This window comes from Bidens hawaiensis, unplaced genomic scaffold, assembly GCF_021521415.1.
Source record: "Bidens hawaiensis isolate Kalapana, Puna unplaced genomic scaffold, B.hawaiensis_p1.1 tig00014523_1, whole genome shotgun sequence".
In the NCBI taxonomy this organism is placed as follows: Eukaryota; Viridiplantae; Streptophyta; class Magnoliopsida; order Asterales; family Asteraceae; genus Bidens; species Bidens hawaiensis.
Window position 1 is genome coordinate 259,961 of NW_027492265.1, and position 7,281 is coordinate 267,241.

Below are 7,281 nucleotides of genomic sequence, written 5' to 3' on the forward strand. Positions count from 1 at the left end.
TGATATCCTGAAAACTTGCAATGCCTCCCTTGATTTAAATAGACCTAATAACCTTATCCAAAAAGGGTCAAGTCATCCGCATAAGTAAAACCAACAAGATAACCTTACCTCTTATAAAAACTAAGTTGTTTGCGGGAAGCTCCTTTCCGCCTATAAAAGGAGTATCCTACTCCTGATAACATTTATTCTCATTCTCTCACTGCCTCACTATGCTCTTTCATCTCTTTACACTTATCCCCTCTAGGGAATCATAATCTTACTTTAACACTGGAAGCAGGTCGCACGAGACCCCCTCCTTTAGTTAGGCTAACGGTGTTGTTGTTCTTAACAGGTACCTATGAAGGGCTAAGCTAATCATATTCTTTTTGTAGCAACAACAATCAAATATGAAATTAAGATATGGGAATGGAGGGTTGTCCCAATCCTTTGTGACTTTTCTAACGTATTCCCCAAAGAAGTATCGCTGGCTCCAACGGATAAAAATATTATTGTTTGGTATGGCTTTGGTGGCACACAAATCACAAAAGCACCCTACTAATTATTTCATTTAAAATGAAGGAATTGATGACTCAACTCCATTATATTTTGACAAGGGTTTCTTTAAAACCAAGTATATCTCATTGGAGGTGCTTTGGTATTGTTTGTCAAGAAGAATGACAGAAGCATGAGATTGTATAGATTACTGGAGAATAAACGAGTTAACGAAGTGGAATCCATTATCTATAATCGATAGCTTATTTGATCAGTTGCAAGGGGTAAACAAATTTTCCAAATTGATCCACAATATGGATATCACTAGTTGAAGGTAAGAGAAGAGGATATTCCATAGATTGTTTTACCATACATGATACAGAAACTATGAGTTCTTAGTAATGTCTTTCGGATTGGCGAGCATCCCTGCTACTATCATGGATTTTCTGAATCAAGTGAGTCAGCCGATGTTAGATTATTCGCTATTATGTTCATAGGTGACATCTTAATCTAAGAACTAAACTCCCATAGCCAAATGCATACTTGGTGAATGATAAGGACGTGGGCCAGTCGCAACATGTTAGGGTTATTTAAGGTTTCTCAACTAAGTAATTAACACAATTCTAGATCTTTATAACCCATTATATTTATAGATCTAAACACACAAATAAATAAAATAAGGGACAAAAACCTAGAAAAAAACTTATTCCAAACAATTAATAATATCATCCCTATGATATAATAAAACAAGAACTTGATTATTTAAAATCTTCATTATGAAGTGATCTTAAAGTTCTTGTGATCCAACTTTCTTCTCTTCTCCTTAGTCATATCAAATATGTTACAAAGTTAGTAATTTTAACAGGAACTGTTCTAGAGTTCTGTTCAAAGTAAATTGAATATGAAATTGCTTAGACTAAACCAATTCAGACATCGCGAGACAATAGCTTGGTCGTAAGACATGAAAACACCAACATGTTAAATCCAAAAGTACTTTCGGTTTTCTTGTACTCAACACGGAATCCCAACTAAGACCAGGGCCAGCGTTTCATTCATGACCAAATCAAAAACAACCTCCACGATTCCAGCTGTAAATACAATAACAATCACAAAACAACTATAAATAAGAGAGAAATGTTTACCTTATCAAGTTTCTTACAAACTGAACCTATTCAGACATCGTGAGTCATTGACTTGATGACTAGACCCGTTAAATAAAAACACCGACATGCCAAATCAAAAAAGAATTTCAGTTTGCTCGCACTCGAAACGATTTCACCCAACTAAGATCGGCGGCCAACGTTTCGTTTATGTCTATCTCAAGAATGCCCTTCAAGAGTCTAGCTGTATGTACAATGAAACTCAGAACACAACTATAAATGACATAGAAATGATTACCTATCAAGTTGCCTAGACTGAACTAATTCAGACACCGCAAGACCATTACTAGGTCGCTAGATCCATTACACGAAAACACCAATGTGTTAAACCCAAGACGACTTTTGTCTTACTCATACTCGTCCAAAAATCAACCTAACTTCTGAAAATAAATTATCACTAAATCGGTCCTTTGTCTTATCTACTTATGGGCAGTTATGCTAATTATGTTAGTTGTTACCATATTCGTATCACACTCTCAGGTATCCCATTCAGACAATATTAGGTCATGTGTCCATCCATACGGCCCTTGAAAGAAGATTTCATCCCTACCTTGTGTTTCCCTGTGTGATATTTGTAGTGCTTGTTACACATTTCCTTCTCTTTATCTTGAACTCATGTCGTGCTTTATACATTAGTTTGTTGTCTCTTTTCATTTACAAGTCGTGTTTTTAAAGCGATTTTCTTTCCTTAAAAGCTTTGTTACCATTTTTGTTTTCGCATTAACTATTTATTTGAAACTTTGTTAGTTGGGTAGCTATCGCAAGCTCTCATCCTACCATGTAAACTCCATATGTACATATTGATCATACTAGGTTATAAACTAGTGTATTACATGGGTTTGAAAAATTAAATCTCATTAATTATTTTATTATATGATTCTGGTTCTTCAAGTTACAATAATCATGTAGAAAAAACACATCAAAAGTCTTGAAAAGTCTCAAGAGCTGAAAATTCTTAAAAATAATTGGTTCTAAGTGTATTGTTGTGTTAGTTTCAACATATCTTGCTACTGAACTAACAGTTGCAAGAGTTTCTATCGGTAAAAAAAATTACCAAAACATTCAAATTGAGGGTTTAATGATATTTAATTATTAATTATCCATAACCAACAAAACATAAACTTGTGTTGCTTACTTCATGTCACTTTTTTTAAATTCACGCCATAGGTTATAAAATTAGGAGCAGTAGCAACTTCATATTTGGTAAAAACCGACAAAGATAGTATAATACTAATAAAGTTATAGGCATCTTATTAAACTTTTAATTTTAGATGATCTTGACATGTTTTACTCAACTCCAATAACATACAAGAAACTAAATAGATATGGTAAGTTTTATATTTGTGTATAGATGTACAAAAAATGTGTAAAGAAAACTTGTTCGGAACTAAAAGTAAAATTTTTCTTAAAGTAACTAGTTTTGACCCTAACTTGGACCGACCAAACCGGTTCTTACGCGTTGCGCTGACTACCACGACCCGTCCTTTTTGCCGGCTATTAGAGAACACGAGTAGCAAATTTGTGTCATTTACTTAAAGGGTCGAATACAAGTTAAACTTGCCCGAAATGTTCCAAGTCATACTAAAAGTGGGCATGTTTCAAGTGAAACTCGTTATGACCCATTACGTAAATCAGAATAAAATATTGTTGCAAAGATTTTATTCACAACAAATAACTATCACACTGAAAACGAAATCATCATTCCTTTCATATATCAACAATTTTGAGAATCTTATTTAGAAGATAGAACACATACGAGTCATAATAATAAACAACCAATTTAAAGGAAACAAATTAGTATTTCGAACACCATAATCATGATCTTACTTCTCACAATGATTTTGTATAAAATCGGGTTGCAACACCCATAATTACAACCATTTTCCTATCATTTATAAAAGCCAAGTATACTTTATGGCCTTAACTTGTATGATTTAAAAAAAATGAGTGTTGTGCGTATAACAGACAACAAGTGTCATCACCACTGGATACTCTTCCAAGACGATATGAGTTTTGCTTCATGAATGTTAATGGATATCATCAAGGAAACAAACCTAGTCATTTTCTATATTTTGGGGATCAAAACTAGTCATTTTCTATATCAGCTTGACTCGAAACTCTAGATGATGTAAGTTTGTGACAACGAATAAGCACAATGAATTTCAGTATCAGTTAACGCGTGACAAAATAAAATGAACATAATTATTAGATCTGGAAGAAAACGTACTGCTATGTGCCACCATTAGCCTACTATTCTCCTTGAGTGTTGAATTATGTCACTTTAGAAAAAGTTATCAATGCATATGAAAAAGTTTATTATATAGAATTAAGACAGAATTACAAATTTTGTCCTTTAAATATATGTGATTTATGGATCAGGTCCTTTAAAAAGTTTATTTGTGGGTGGTGTTCTTTATATAACAAAATATGTTTGCTTTTGTCCTTTATACTATCTGTCATCCGAAAATTCAGTTAATTCCAAACATGCCAAGACTTAACGAGGTTTTTGTTTAACATATTTTATTTAGTTTCATTTTGAAATAATATATTTAATTTGTTTTTTAGATGTAAATACTTAAATAGTATGCGTAAAAAGACTTAAATGCTCTCACACGCCAAGACTTAACGGGGTTTTTGGATGCCAGTTAGTCAAAAGGGCGAAAATCAAACAAACATGCCATGTAAAGGACACTGCCTGCAAATAAACTTTTTAAAGGACCTGATCCAAAAACTGCATATTTTTACAGAACAAAATATGTAATTTATTCTAGTAGTAGTAGTAAAAAATAATCACATGAGTTGAACCATTTTCGTATTGCGCAAAGTAAAGGGAAAACGTGCCACCTTCTGAATCAGTCACTAATAAACTAAAAACATACAACACAAATTTAAACACATTAAAATGAATTTCAAAAGTTCTACATACGTTCTTTTATTTTTAGTTTTTTACTTTGTTTACTACTATAAAACTTTAGATAAATCATTAATATGGAATGTTTAAAGTATTTATTAAATGTTTTAATTAAATAGTTATGAATTTGAAAGTTGTGTAATAATGATGTCACTTGACAAAAGACGAGACAATTAGATGTCATATGACATAGCAATGGTTTTTGTTTATTATAATAGTAAATTCTTCTTAGTTGGCACCAAGTGTAAAGCAAGTTGCGCCCAATCATTGATCTTAAACACACACTCGTATTGTGCATATATCCCATTTCTTTCCTGGAAGATTTCTCTTGGCTACTCTAGCTCAGCTTATGCATAGAATTTCTACTTCATTAGCTCTACAAACTATTACCAGCTCATGCTATTCAATTCCTCTGGGTTTCTTATTAGTAGGGATATATCTCACCAATAGGAAATGTCATATGTAGACCGAAGTTTTCGGTTAGGAAGAAATATATACTTCACATGGCTAAAGTCATATCTTTGAAGAAAAATTCTGAACCTTTTAACTTTACTTCACATAATTTTGAAGTACGCTTCAAAATGGTACTTCATGAACTTATGTGAGTTCTCAGCGTTGGTAACGAATTTAATTAGGGGTTAAAGTGGTGGTGGTGGTGGTGGTGGTGGTGGTGATGATGGGGGGGATGTTTGTAATTGCCACGTAACCTAGTTTAAAAAAATCTAAGAAATGCCACGTAGTTATCAAGTCAGGTTCCAAGTCATTAAAAATCTAGTGACGCTAATAAGTAAAAAGAAAAATAAGGCGTAAAGTGGGACTGGTGTCAACAATTTTTCGAGTTGTGATTATTTTCGGCCAAGAGCGAAATTATTTGATTATTAATTTCCAGTTTTCCTGTATTAAAAGGCAAGATGATATGTTTTAAATTTTCAACTTTATCCACCAAACTAATTTCTTTATCAAACTTTAGCCACCATTGTTTCACGCTTTTACACTTCTGATACAAGACTTCTAATATTAACTTTTGTTACAAACTTTTACATTTTCACAAATTGCATAAAAATATTGATCTTTCAATTTTGGAAACAAAAATTCTATACTTTCACAAATTTGTCATAAAAAAATCTTTTTCACTTTTAACCCCAACACTTTTCTACTTTCAACTTTGGTTACAAAATATTTGTTTTAATGGTACCACAACAGACCGAAATGATACCGATCAAACTATTGTTGTATCTCTGCCGCAAAGTGTCTGCTTAAAGTAGCTACAAAGACAGAATTTGGATCCTTTTGGTTTCTGTAGATACCTGATATGGATCTATAACAGGATTATCACGAACTTTAAGGTCTTGGAATCCCCTTAGTCTTTGTGTACGAGTACGCACATTATTAGAATGAGTAGCATAGAGTATTAAACACAAAGGATTACTCTTATTTGTGACATTCATCATTTTTCAAACAATAAATCCGATCTATTTTAAATTCCCGGATTCACATTCATTAATAAAATCTCACTTTTATTAAGTATTAATTGTTGTTATTTATTTTCTTAATATTTTTTCATGTTCGCATTCTAGTCGCACAGTTTAAACCTCGTTAAATGAAATTTTGTGCTCCATATGTGTTCAATATCAAGTCTAGGGGCTAAGATGCAATTTTGCCAAAGACTCTCACCGAAGCAAGCCGCGTCACGTGGAGAGCACAACCTATCTCGCTGCGCAACGCGACGTGGTCCATTTTGACCCCTATTGACTGACCTCCTCGTGTCACGCGACGAGGTCAGCCTAGCTAGTCGCGTGACGCGACGCGCTATCTGTGCAGTCTTCCTTGCGGGTCAAACGCCATAAACTGCTCCTCTTCAATCTCTAGCCTTTTGACTTGTTTTTGAAAGTGTCACACCCTCATCTTAGGGCTGGGCGTATGACCAACAGTTGGTATCACATTTGTAAATATATCAGAGTTAACGGTTTAAAAGCGGAAGTGTTCATAATATGTGGATTTAAAATATATATTTACATTAACAAAAGACGGAAGAAGTTTCCATTTAGTGTTTAAGTACGATTACATGTTATTTACAAAACCACCATTTTATATTTAAAGTTTAACAATAAGATCTGAGCCATCGGATATCTTGAGCACTTCGAGCTTCCAAGCCCTATTCTTGATTACCTGCAAAATGTTTAGAAAATACGTCAGCAACACATGCTGGTGAATATTGTAACATCCTGAAATTTCTAAGATAATGTTAATTATATTATTTAATAGTAGAGGTGAAGTTTACTCGGGTAAGTGGAGAAATAAATAAATAAATAGAGTAGGAGCTAGTATGGGTCGGGCTATTGTTGGTTAATGGATATGAGTTATGGACTTGGGTCATGAAGGAAAGAAGGATGAGACCATGGGCTTAAGCCTATGATCCATAATTATAAAAGCCTTAATCACCCAATTATCATTCATTTCTCATACTCCATACACCACACAAAACACACACTTAGCTCTCTCTCATCCTACTCTCTCTCTCTAAGCCGAAACCGAGAAGAAGAAGAATTGATTTCTGACCCGAGGTAATGATAGTATGATATTGTAAAGATACAAACCCGTTAGATTTAGTCACGAAACGACGAGCCGACACCGTTAAACCATTGAAGTCACGAGATCCGGGTGGAATTAGGTATAAACCGAACCTAAGATGAGCTTAGGGATCACCCTAGCTCAGATCTGGATCAAACGGGATGAAAA